We start from the raw sequence: 13,238 nt of genomic DNA, 5'->3' as shown, positions 1-13,238 counted from the left end.
TGCCCCGCTCCCGGGATGAAGCTCCGACCCAGGATGGACATAGGCTAGAATCTTCCCGGTAAGCGCACCTTGGGGTGCTACACACAGATGATTAGAAATGGGCTAAATTAATATGTGAGAATTAGCCTAGAAGAGAATGGGCCAAGCAGTGATTAAAAGAATATAGTGTCCGTGTAATTATTTTGGGGCATAAGCTAGCTGGGCAGGCGGCTGGGGTGTTGGGGACGCAGCCCCGCCGCCGCCCTTATTACTACAGAAGGGGAATAAATTTTTTTTAATATTCAGTCATTTGGAACAAAAAATGGCAATTAGTTCAAGCATAACCATCAAGTACCTGAGCCAAGTATGATGATGGCATAGGCCTGTCACCCCAGCAGGATCTTGAGTCTGAGGCCAGCCTGGGCTGAACAGTGAAACCCTGTATCTGTAAGCAAAGCTACGCAGTCAGAACATATGCTCTCAGGTATCCACCCAAATGATCACCTAACATCATAAGGCAACCAAGTGAGTTCTCCCTCAGCTGCCTCCTCGGGACAATTGTGGAAGATGGAGCAACAGCACCCACCAGGCCTCTGGAACTCTGAGAACCCTGTTCCTCCACCCTCTGACCTCATCAACTGGGAGAGATGCATGTGGCTGACCTAGTCCTAGCTTGTGATAGCTCCCTTCCTACCCTTATAAACTCCCTGGTTTTGTAAACTGTGAATTTTTAGGTTTTCTTAATTGGGTTAGTGAACATGGCCTGCCTTAAATGAAAAACACATAATTTGCCCCATTTCTATGTTCCTCAGAGGCAGGGAGGAATTTTTAAAGATCCTTTTCATAATTAAGGGCAAGTGACTCAGAATATTTACTCAAGGTGGCAAGATAAAGGAACACTGGTATGGGCTTCAGGGTCAGTTCTGACAGCAACCCTCTGAAGGTCACTTTTGTGACCTTTGGGTTGATTACTCCTGGATGAAGTGGGGTGTTCACCAACTGGTTGTAAGAACTCAATGGGCAAGCCGGGCGGTGGTGGCGCACGCCTTTAATCCCAGCACTCGAGAGGCAGAGGCAGGCGGATCTCTGTGAGTTCGAGACCAGCCTGGTCTACAAGAGCTAGTTCCAGGACAGGCTCCAAAACCACAGAGAAACCCTGTCTCAAAAAAAAAAAAAAAAAAAAAAACAAAACAAAAAAAAAAACCCAATGGGCAGAAATATAAAACTTCCATGGTCTCTCAGAAAATCCAGAACACAGTGTACCCCATGGCTACTGGTTCTGTCACCAACCATGCCAATCTTCCCATGGCACATGCCCAGCCTCCTTATCTGATGATATATTTGCTGGTACAGAGGTCACAAGCTCTTATAATTAAAAACATCATCATACTCAAGCTAACCGGTGCCCAGGCCAGCCAGCTTCAGCAAACCAGTGAGCTACAAAATCCACTAATAGCGGGCTTGGAGGTCTGCGTGGGAAGAGAGCCTGACCACAATTCACAGTCTTGGCACACTCAGCTAGAGACAGCATAATTTGATATAATGAAACACAAACATAGTTTGAAGTCTGAAAATGTTCACAAACTACAATTTGAACATCATTTTAAAACAATAAAATTTCATTTCATTCAAGAGACAACTTAGAAAACTAGTCACAGCTGATTCTACCCTGCAGGTCCAGGCAAAGGCCCTGTGACTGTCTACCCCTCATGTGGAGTCTAGGTCAGTGGCCTCAGAGAAGCCACTGACCCTTCCAATTCTACCTCTTTTTGTCTTTCTTCTGAATCATGAACAAGGGAAACCAACAACCAATAAAGCTGTTCTGAAATCAAAATGAAAGCTATGGGAAAGTTCATAGTCAACTACCAATAGTGCACAGCCAAGTTACACTGATAACACACTTAACCTAAATTATAAAGTCATTAATTCTGAAAGTAAAAGAGTAAGAGCACAGTTCAGAGCCCCGATTCCACAACCTGAGCTATTGCTGCTTCATGTAAGTTTAACCTTATTTCCGCCATGGATCCCTGTGCACACAGCTTGATCCTTGATCTCAAGTCTTTTTTTATCTTGGATGTCCCATTCACCCAGTCACATGCTCCCTTCCGCCTAAACACTAGGTACAATCACAGCAACATTTCTTCATCACTGGGACAGGCCTGTATGACCATCACATTAAACTCAAGCACAGCATCATCAAGCCAGGAGGCAGGGCAGGGCTGTCCTCAAACACAGGCAGGATGCACCCATCTTCTGTTTGTTTTGAGACAGGGTTTCTCTGTGCGGTCATAGCTGTCCTGAAACTCACTCTGTAGATCCGCCTGCCTCTGCCTCCTGAGTGCTGGGATTAAAGGCATCCACCACCACCACCTGGCTAGGATACAGATCCCTAGTCTCACTCCCATCAAGGGGACAGAAGCAAACAAAACCTCAGAGTAGTGCAATGAAGACAACATATGTCCTGCCAAGGTCATGAGATTCCACAAAGGGGCTCACCCATCCTGGTGACCCTGATAGCATCCCTGTGACCTTGAGTCACCAAAAAATGTCCTAATGAGTACTCTGGCTCAAGAAAGAATAATACATTTGTAAAAGAACTGGATAAAATAAATCCAACACAAGTACTTTAGGGTTTTACTTAATTTACAAATTTACCTAATTATCATGCTGAGTGATACAAAATGACTAAGTACCATAGACTGAGCTCTGGGTCTGTGACTGCACAGCACAGCACCTACCACAATCCAGAGGGACCCACTCCAAATTCCCATACTCAAATTCTAGTGTCAATACCATGATACTAGGAGGTGGAAGCTAATTAGGTCACGGGGGTGAAGTCCCCAAGAATGAGCTCAGTGCTCTTTCTTAAGAGGGTACTCAGGCCAGGCAGTGGTGGCGCATGTCTTTAATCCCAGCGCTCAGGAGGCAGACATACATGAGGGTCTTTGTGAGTTTGAGGCCAATCTGGTCTACAGAGCAAGTTCCAGGACAGGCTCCAAAGCTACACAGAGAAACCCGTTCTCAAACCCCCTCCCCCAAAAAAAGAAAAAAGAAGGAACTCAGAGAGCACCCTTACCCTCGTTCAGCTGTGTAAGAGTAGCACCAGAGGTTGGATCTATACCCAGAAGAGAGCCCAGCACTATTGCATCCTCACCTCAGGCTTCCGGACTCCAGAACTTTGAGGAACAAAGGAACAAGATTTGTGTTTTTATAAGCAAATGCTAGAGCACTATGTTATAGCAGTTCAAAATAAGACATCTAGTCTCCGAAACGTTGAACCATGTGACCAGGCGTGGCGTCTACCAGGGTTGTCTGGCTCTAAATCCATGCTTCTGACCTCTAGTTCGTTGCTGCACTGTTGCCTTTTCTCATCTGCAGGAGCCTGCCTTACAGACTTGTGAGAGTAAGCCAATCAAAACAAAAACAGGACCTAGGCTATATGAACACCCTCCCCATCCCAACAGCATAAGTGAACATTTAGACAATGGAGTTGAATCATGACTGAGGTCAACCCTCCCTGGAAGCCCCTTTATTACAAAATTAAACCACTGCTTTCTAGGAGCTGCCAAGGCAATCATCAAGACTTTGAGGACACTGGTGAGCACTAAGAGAAGGAGAAATCAGATTCACACTTCTCCCATCCACTCCCCGACTTCTCAACTGGCCTCAGTTCTGCCAAGATCATCCTGCCCATACCCTGGAAGACTCCCCACTGAATCCACTCTCCAGAGGAAAGTCTAGACCCTAGCCATGTCCTACAAAGAGCACATCCTCCCACCACACTCAACAACCCCACACACCACTTGCATCCACATTCTTGATGACTCTGGAGCTCACTTCTGGCAAAGACCTCCTTGCTGGAGTTAAGTTCTACAGCATGCTGAGCACAGCCAGACCAGTACTTCTCTATATCTCTTTCCAGGTCGACCCATTTCTATCTGGTACTGTCAGAGTAAAACATAATTATTCTAGACCCAGATGTTTCTATAAGGCTTGAGACCTTAATCCTGGAATCCTAGAGCTATGAGCTGAACCAGACACCAAGATCTTTACATAACAGTAGCCAGAATGCACCCCTTCAATCCACCTTACCTATTCTCCCTTCACACACAGATGTCCCAGACAACTAAGATATATTCCATATGCTCTCAGGCCAAGGAGAGTTGTCAAGTAAAACCCCTCTAATATAAACTCTAAAATCGTTAAGACAAGAAGATGAGTTCAAAGCCTGCCAGGCTATGTTCTCTCTTTAAAAAAAAAAAAAAACAGGGCTATTGGGACTAGACTGGAAAGACAGCTCAAGATGGCTCAATAGTTTTGGTTTTTTATTTTTGTGCTTTTTGTTGTTGTTTGTTTTTCGAGACAGGGTTTCTCTGTGGTTTTGGGGCCTATCCTGGAACTAGCTCTTGTAGACCAGGCTGGCCTCGAACTCACAGAGATCTGCCTGCCTCTGCCTCCTGAGTGCTGTGATTAAAGGTGTGTGCCACCACTGCTTGGCAAGATGGTTCAATAGTTAAGAGCACACATTATTCTTCCAGAGGTCCCACATGGAAGCTCACAACTGTCTACAATTCTAGTTCCAGGAGCTTTGACACCCTCTTCTCACCTAATTGGACCACAGTCAAACATGTGCTACACATATACATGCAATCAAAATACTCAGACATAAAACAAATAATTAAAAAAAACAAAGGGACTATGAAGATGGCTCTGCATACAGGTAATCAAATACAGGACTGACAACCTGCATTTGATCCCCAATCACACTAGACAACAAATAAAAAAACAGGTTCCCAAGGGTTTTCCTCAGACCTCCACAAATACATGCCTGCAGAAAATCACACACACACATTAAAAACACAAGGTAAGCACATACCTTTAATCCAAACATTCAGGAGGCAGTGGAAGGTAAATCTCTGTGAGTTTGAGACCATATGCATCTAAGAAGAAAGCAGAAAGCCCATAGAAGGGAAAAAAAAACCAATGTATGGTGCCAGTTCCTGATGAGAGTAAGTGGTTGTAAATATAGTGGAGTCAGTGAAGGTTTGTGGCAGGCGCATTCTGCACCCTGCTGCATAAGAGCAGCAGACTGGTGCTCCCAGGCTGTTTCAGGTCTTACTGTCAGGTAGCCTCACTTCCTCACCAGGCTCTACTTTGGATAATTATCTACTGCTTAACGTTTCAGAACTATTTGCCATTAACCTCTACCAAGTTTCTCTGCAAGGTAAATCCTTTCCTGGGGAGGCTTCTCATCTCATAAAGCAAAACTGTATATGATTGCTTTGTCCTCTCTAGTATTTAAGGAACCCACCTGAAGTGCGCAGATACAGACACACCCACACTTTTTATTTTATGCACATACATGTTTGCCTGCATGTGTGTACCACATGCATGCAGTACCCACAGAAGCCAGAAGAGGACATCAGATCACCTGCAACCGGAGTTAACAAGAGGTTGTTAGCCACTATGTAGGTGCTGGGAATTGAACTCTGGTTCTCTGGAAAAGGAACAGTGCTCTTAACCACCGAGCCATTTCTCTAGCCCACAAACAGACACTTTTTCCATGCCACAATCACAAACTAGTTGGTTGACTCCTGATAAGCATCAGGATGACATGATAGGAGGACAAGGGACTCCTCCACACTAACCATGCTTGAAGGAGACTCTACTCAATACAGTACTACAAATGCCAATGCCTGAGTAACCAACACATCTGACCAGGTTGTTTATTTTCATCAGAAATAAGCCAGTGAAATGGTGTCTTAATCACTGTTCTATTGCTGTGAAGAGACACCATGAGCAAGGCAACTCTTTTTTTTTTTAAATATTTACTTATTTATTTATTATGTATACAATATTCTGTCTGTGTGTATGTCTGCAGGCCAGAAGAGGGCACCAGATCTCATTCCAGATGGTTGTGAGCCATCATGTGGTTGCTGGGAATTGAACTCAGGACCTTTGGAAGAGCAGGCAATGCTCTTAACCACTGAGCCATCTCTCCAGCCCCGAGCAAGGCAACTCTTACAAAAGGAAGCATTTAATTGTAGCTGGCTTGCAGCTTCAGAGGCTTATCATCACAGCAGAGAGCATGGTGGCAGGCGTAGTGCTGGAGAAGTAGCTGAGAGCTACATCCTGATCCTTATGCAGAGCCTGAGATTGGGCCTGTCATGGGCTTTTGAAGCCTACCCCTAGTGACACACTTCCCCCAACAAGGCCACACCTCCTAAGCCTTCTCAAATAGTGCCACTCCCTGATAACTAAGCATTCAACTGTATGAGCCTATAGAGACCATTCTTACTCAAACCACTACAGATGGCTTGGCAGGTAAATGCACTTGTTGTGCCCATAACACATACATACATACACATGTACACAGAATAATATTTTTTTTAAGAATAAGGGGAAAAACGTCATTTAACCCAGGCAGTTTTTAAGTTTCCTGTCCTTTCTTAAACACTTGCTTTTTTTTTTTTTTTTTTTTTTTTTTTGGTTTTTCGAGACAGGGTTTCTCTGTGGTTTTTTGGAGCCTGTCCTGGAACTAGCTCTGTAGACCAGGCTGGTCTCGAACTCACAGAGATCCGCCTGCCTCTGCCTCCCGAGTGCTGGGATTAAAGGAACACTTGCTTTTTATACAGTTGAGACTCTGTGATATAATAAACAAACAATCTGTAAAGCACTAGGAGCCTGACACAGTCTCAAGAAGCCACTGTTGGGACAGTCATGGTCACTGGTTATTTGAATGAGAAGGGCACCCTTAGACTCTTATGTTTGAATGCCTGGTACCCAGTCTATGGAACTGCTTAGGAAGAATTAGGAGGTGTGGCTTTAGGAAGAGATGTGCCACTGGGAGAGGGTTTTTAGCTTACAAAAGCCCATGTCACCATTCCCAACACACACATACATACACATACACATACACACACACTCTGCTTCCTACTTTCTGATCAAGATGTGAGCTCTTAGCTGTTCCTACCACCATGCCTTTGCTCTGCCATCATGGATTCTAACCCTCTCTTTCAGTAAAGTTGCCTTGGTCAAGGTGCTTTAGCACAGCAACAGAAAAAAAAAAAATAAGACCAACACAATTCATACCCAACTTCAAATTACTTGGGGATTCTGGCTCAGGGAGGCCATACTTGGGTAGGTCAACTCCATGACTTGAGATTTTTTTTTTTTGTCTCAAGACAGGGTCTCATTGTGTAGCGGTGGTTGTCCTGGAACTCACTCTGTAGACCAGGGTGGCTTCCACCTGCTTCTGCCTCCCACGTGCTGGAATTTAAAGGCGTGCACCACCAGGTCTGACTCAATTTCTAATTTCCACTTAACATTTATTAACTTCACAGCTTTTTCAAGTGCTAAGCAACTGAGAAGTAATCATTTATACTCTTTAATCAACAAAAATTTTAAAAAACACCATTAAATAAGTCTGCCCAAAGCCCTCAAATTCTACAAATTTTCCCCTCTGAAAAAGGCTAAAAACAAAAACGAGGGGGCTAGAGATGGCTCACTAGTTAAGAGCACTGGTTGTTCTCTCAGGGGACCCAGGTTCAATTCTTAGCACCTATATGGTAGCACATAACTGTCCATAACTCCAGCTCCAGGAGATCAAAACACACACATGGTGCAAGCAGAACACTAATATACATAAAATTAAAAGTAAAGGTTAAAAACATTTAAAAAAATAAAACAAATAAGTTCTTTGTTCTCAAGACAGCAAGGTGTTTAGGATTTAAATTCCAAAGGAAAAACAGTCCTCGGTGGAGGAACAAAACTTCTTTTCCAAGTGACATTCAGGGATATTTATGATGCCAACAACTCATCATGGCAACCACCAAGGGAACAGAACCTAAAAGAAAAACCCCAACTTGGCATCCAGGAGCCCAAGTTCTGTACCCAGAATGGACTCTACAACACAATGGCCAGGACTGACACCACTTTCTTTAACACAACTCAAATCACTCAACTGTTTGAGTACAAAATAATGGGAGGACAACCCTTTGGAATGTGTGTCCTCCAGTATGTATATCATCGTTATTATTAGCTCCAAGATGTCAGGGAAAATAGGATTACAGATTTTCTGAGGCAAGAGGTAGCTTAGGAAGCTATGCTCACCACCCCACCATCATGTCAGGAGGAAGACGGCTTAGGGCTAGAATGTGGCAGTCCTTACCCTGGATGCTGGCCCCCAAGTTGTTCACACATGTGCTTCTTTTCCTGGACTGGGGAGAGGGTGTCTCATAGCTGTTGTCAGAATTTCAAAGGTTAAGAACTTCTAAGTCAGGCTGGAGCGATGGTTAAGAGCACTGGCTACTCTTCCAAAGGTTCTGAGTTCAATTCCCAGCAACCACATAGTAACTCACAACCATCTGTAATGAGATCTGGTTGCCTCTTCTGGCCTGCAAGCATACATGCAGGCAGAACACTGTATACATAATAAATGAATAAATATTAAAAAAAAGAACTTCTAAGCCCCTCATCTTACAAATATAAATACTGAGACCCTGAGATGCATATTATCCTAACCTCATAGTGGAGGGAAGGCTATAAAGAGTCCAGGGTTTCTGGTCTCCATCCATCTCCCACTCTGTCATCTGGTATTCTAGGAATGGAGAAAAATTACATTAAAGTAGACGTAATGGTTCAAGCCTGAAATGTCAGCACTTGAAGGGCTGAGGCAAGAAGACTGACTTGATTCTGAGGCCAAGGACAGCCACACAGTAAGTTCCTCAATATCCCAGCAAGGTTCCTTTCTAAGATGGTCACTGAGGACTCTTGATAGCTGTTACCACTGTATCCTGCTGCTGAATCTCCTTCTCCATCTAGTTCAGTGCCTGGACCCAAGAAATGTGTGAATATTTCTAAGACTGAAATTTTTTAATGAGCTAGAGGCACAGCTTAGTGGCAAATAGCTTTCCCAGTTCCAGTCCCAAAACCGAAGTGGAGGAAACCTGGGGGAGGGTGCGTAAAGAATAAAAAAGCAGAGGTTGGGAGTATGGTTCAGAAGGTAAAGGTACCTGCCATCAACCCTTACTTACAACCCGAGTCAAATCCCCAGAATCCACAGGGTGGAAGGAGAAAACTAACGAGAACTAACTCCTACAGTTGTCTTCTGACTGCCACATGCACACTGTGGCATATCCAAACACACACACTAAATAAATGTATTATCTTTTTCAAAATAGAAGTTTTTATTTTTTTTAATGAAAATTAAAAATCTGGACAGGGAGAAACAGGTCAGCAGGTAAAGACACTTCCTGCCAAGTCTGACAATCTGAGTTCCAACCCTGCTAACCACACGTAGAGGAGAAAAACAACTCCTGCAAACTGTCCTCTGACCTCCACATGTACATCATGGCATATGCATACATGCAGGTATGTATATGAGCGTGTATATATACATACACACGCACACACACACACAATAAATAAAATGTCTTTTAAAAAGATGCAAACCTTGGCCAGGCCATGGTGGCGCACACCTTTAATCCCAGCACTCGGGAGGCAGAGGCAGTTGGATCTCTGTGAGTTCGAGGCCAGCCTGGTCTACAAGAGCTAGTTCCAGGACAGGAACCAAAAGCTACGGAGAAACCCTGTCTCGAAAAATTAAAAAAAAAAAAAAAATGTCTGGTTGTGTAGAATACCTGGAGAACTATCTTTGTTGAGATAGGGTCTCACTACACAGTCAACCTGGCCTCAGACTAGGGTAGGATTACAGGCAAGTGGCCAGTGGGAGAACTATTCTGTGTGCGTTGTGTACATGTGCAGGCCAGAGGTTGATGTCAGGTACCTTCCTTGATCACTGTCCACTGCATTTTTTTTAAAGATTTCTTAATTTTATGTGTATGAATGTTTGCTTGCATGCATGCACGTGCACCATGTACATGTCTGGTGCCCTCAGAGGTCAGAAGTGCAAGGTCCCCTGGGACTGGAGTTACAGATGGTTATGGTACCATGTAGGCGCTGACAAACCCAGGTCCTCTCTGTAAGAGTAACAAATGCTCTTAGCCACTTAAGCCATCTCCCCGCCCCCTCCTTACTGTTTTGTTGAGAGTTAGAACTCAGGTGTCAAGTTTCCTGACTGAACCATCCCCCCCCCCCCCCCAGCCCTAGGAGACCAATTCTTTTAACCAATGAATATTAAAAATCAGAAAAAATTCTCAAACAGCCATCCCAAAAAACCACCACTGAGAGCCACCAGGAACAAGTTAAGGCCCACTTAGACCACACTCTCAGAGTTACCTTCAGGTGTGAGGAGGATGAGCAGAGGTCATAAAGGACTCTGTCCCTAGTATGCAAATCGACTCAGTAGCTAAGCCCTGCCTTCCTTGGCTGCCTTCAGGTATGCAGCTGTGGTTCCAAACAACTGGAAAAACACTGAGCAGCCACTACAGCTCATGTGAACACAGTTATTACCTACATAATCTAAAGGGTGGCTTCCAGAAGGCCAAGTACAATGGGATGGTAGATAAGGCAGGCCAGAAACACCTGGGTTTCAGGTTGTCACAACAGTTAGCAATTTTACTACTATTATTTGATATTCCATAACATCCTGCAAGGATTGAGTGATGACCCTTTTCAGAAGCAGGAAGTCTAAGAATCAGGCCTTAACCCATGAACATGGAGTTTCAGGGAAGAGAAAAGAATAGGAAGATTAAGGGTGGCCAGGTATGGTATTACACGCATTTAATCTCTGTGAGTTCCACGTCTGCTAGTCTACATAGCAAGATTGTGTCTAAAAAACAAAACAGACAAACAAACAAAATCCCACAAAACTAAGGGAAAATGCCTCTGCTCCCCCTAGAAACGCCTGGCCATCAGAGATCTGTGCTGGCTCTCAGTACCAAGGGAAAGCCTCTATCAGGCAGGATGGAAACCTAGATGTTCTATCTTACATACACACACTTTCGGATTAATTATTATGTTCAGAAGTAACAAGGTGTAGTTCCCCAAAACACACAAACTAAAGTACCACTTCTCTTCAAATGAGTAGTTATTCTTTAAGAATCTCACACAGTTACGGGACGGTGGTGGCGCACACCTTTAAAACCCCAGCGCTCAAAGGCAGGGGCAGCCGGGTCTTTGTGAGTTCGAGGCCAGCCTGGTCTACAGGTCGAGTTCCTGGACAGCCAGGGCTACACAGAGAAACCCTGTCTTGAAGGGGGAGGAAAAAAAATCCTGCAGAGAGAATTGTGTTCTACTCCTTCGTGATCAATTACTTTCCCAAGCAATAAGTACCCATCAGCCTAATGGTCAGTTTCTTTAACATCACACAAGTGTGTCTTTGTAGTGGCCTCATGACTCAAGGAGCATAGTTTCACCAAGAGACTGCCAAACTCTACAGTTAAGTGTAAATGCACACACCAAAGCGTTCCAAGTCAAGAGAGTCCTAACTACGCGGAAACTCATTCAGTGCTTCTGTGAAAAGGTGACTCCAAATGCCCTGCGATGGAAAACGGAGGCTAACACAAAACACTGCCCACCTGGATGATCCCTTTGCGAGGGGCTCCAATGCCCTGTCAAATGCCAGGGGCGCAAGAACAGAACTTAAGCAAACGGAAAAACCTGCAGTGGGGGGAGGAAGGTGTGAGCTCACATCCACAACTCAGGATTAAATAGATTCACATCAGGCAGGACAGAGCGGGAGTGTTTGTTAAACAGCGTAATGAGTAGCCCTGGAGACCGTCAGCAACCTACTCCCCTTAATCACAAAACCTCAGGACAGCTGCGGTCAAGGAAAGCCGGCCAGAGCCAGGAATGGTGTGCACACCCCGGACCAAAGTCATCTTCCCTTGAGAACCCAACAAGAACGCAGCATCCCTGGGGTGTGTCTCCTTCCCGGTCTAATCTCTAAAGCCATGAGGTCCCCAGCCAGCCCCTCCGATCCACTCCTGGGGGGCGGGGGAAGCAAAGCCGACCTTCTGGGGGGGGGCGCAAGCCTGGGGAGAGAAGAACGCGGCTTTTGAGTTCCACGGGAGGAGAGAGGTGGTTGACATTTCGGATCCAATGAGTCTAGAGAACTATCAAAGTCAAAAGGACAGCATCCAGCCTTTCCTGTCTCGCCACACACCCCTAGGTCATGTTCTCCAAGCAGGCTTGGCTCTCACCACCGCGGACACCGAGTGTGGGAAGGACGGAAATGGAAGGCGGACAGTCCGCAAAGCGCCCCCAGGAGTGCGTCCGCGCGGGTCCCGCCCGCTCCGGCCGCCCCTCAGACCTCCCCGGCTCCGCCCGCCGGCTCGTGGCCCCTCTCGCGCGGACTAGAAGTTTCGAGCGGCGCGGCCCCGCGCGCTCGGCCCCGGCGCGGCCTGACAGGGGTAGGCGCGGCCACCGACCCGCGTCCCAACCGTCGCAGCGTACCCCTCACCTCGGCCGCCGCTCGCCTCGGGTTCCGCTACGCACGCCGCCCCGGCCGGGCTGCGACTCTGACCCCTTTTCCGTTCCGCTCCGGCCGCGCTGCCCGGCCCTGCCCAGACCCGCCGCCGCTTGTGCCGCCAGCCGAGACCGCGCCGCCTCCGCCGCTCCCGCTGTGCCCTCCCTATTGGCTGCCTGGATCCAGGCCCCGCCCTACAGCTCCTTCGGCGCTCCGGATTGGACAGACCAGAGCCCAGGCGGCACGCCCCCGAGCGCGCTCAAGGGGACTACCCTGGGTGAGTATTAGCGGCCTCCCCTGTCAGTCAAAGAGGAGCGCCTACTTAAGCCGCTGAGAGGCCAGCACGGGTCACTGCCCCGGAGCCGCCCGGTAGGATTTTCTTAGGCGGGCCGGAGTTCTGTGGTTTTCCTAGCACCCAGGAGCGTTGCCGTGCCTGACTGGGAATTCAGATAAGGTGGACTTTCAGAAAGTTTCCTCGGATCTGGAGAGAGTGCTGCTTTTCCAGAAGACCCGGATTCCATTCCAAGCACCCATAAGGCGGTTTATCACCATCAGGAATTCCAGTCCAGGGAATCTGACGCCCTCCTTTGGCCTTTGTGGGCACCAGGCACACACGTGGTGGGACAGACATAAGCAAACATACACATAATTCTTTTTTATTTAAAAAGTTTCCTCCGGGCCAGGAGTGGTAGCAGCAGCTATCAGAAGGCAGAGGCGAGAGGATGTCTTTGCATTCTGGGTGTTCCAGGTTAGCCAACGCTAGCTAACACGTAGTGAGCCCTGTCAACAAAAAAGAGGAAGTGGAGTGGAGAAACTTCCCTCCAGAGGACAAAGATAATGGCCCTCAGGGCACCAGGCAGAGTACAGACCTTTTGGTTCTTACAGTAGC

General features: G+C 46.5%; 1 protein-coding gene across 4 annotated transcripts in view; it reads right to left on the bottom strand.

Moving 5' to 3' along the window:
• Positions 1-12,484, bottom strand: part of Pacsin2 (protein kinase C and casein kinase substrate in neurons 2) — a 105,431-nt gene extending 92,947 nt beyond the window's left edge. For all 4 annotated transcript variants that reach the window (XM_041672304.1, XM_041672308.1, XM_041672307.1 and 1 more), the window contains exon 1: positions 12,344-12,484. The gene's annotated coding sequence lies outside the window, so the exon portion shown is untranslated. The remainder of the gene's footprint in view (positions 1-12,343) is intronic.
• Positions 12,485-13,238: the final 754 nt, after the last annotated feature.

Source organism: Microtus oregoni, unplaced genomic scaffold, assembly GCF_018167655.1.
Source record: "Microtus oregoni isolate MIOR12 unplaced genomic scaffold, Mior012 000022F_ref0000154, whole genome shotgun sequence".
NCBI lineage: Eukaryota > Metazoa > Chordata > Mammalia > Rodentia > Cricetidae > Microtus > Microtus oregoni.
Note: the sequence above shows the minus strand (reverse complement) of the source record. Positions and strands in the feature narration are given on the sequence as shown.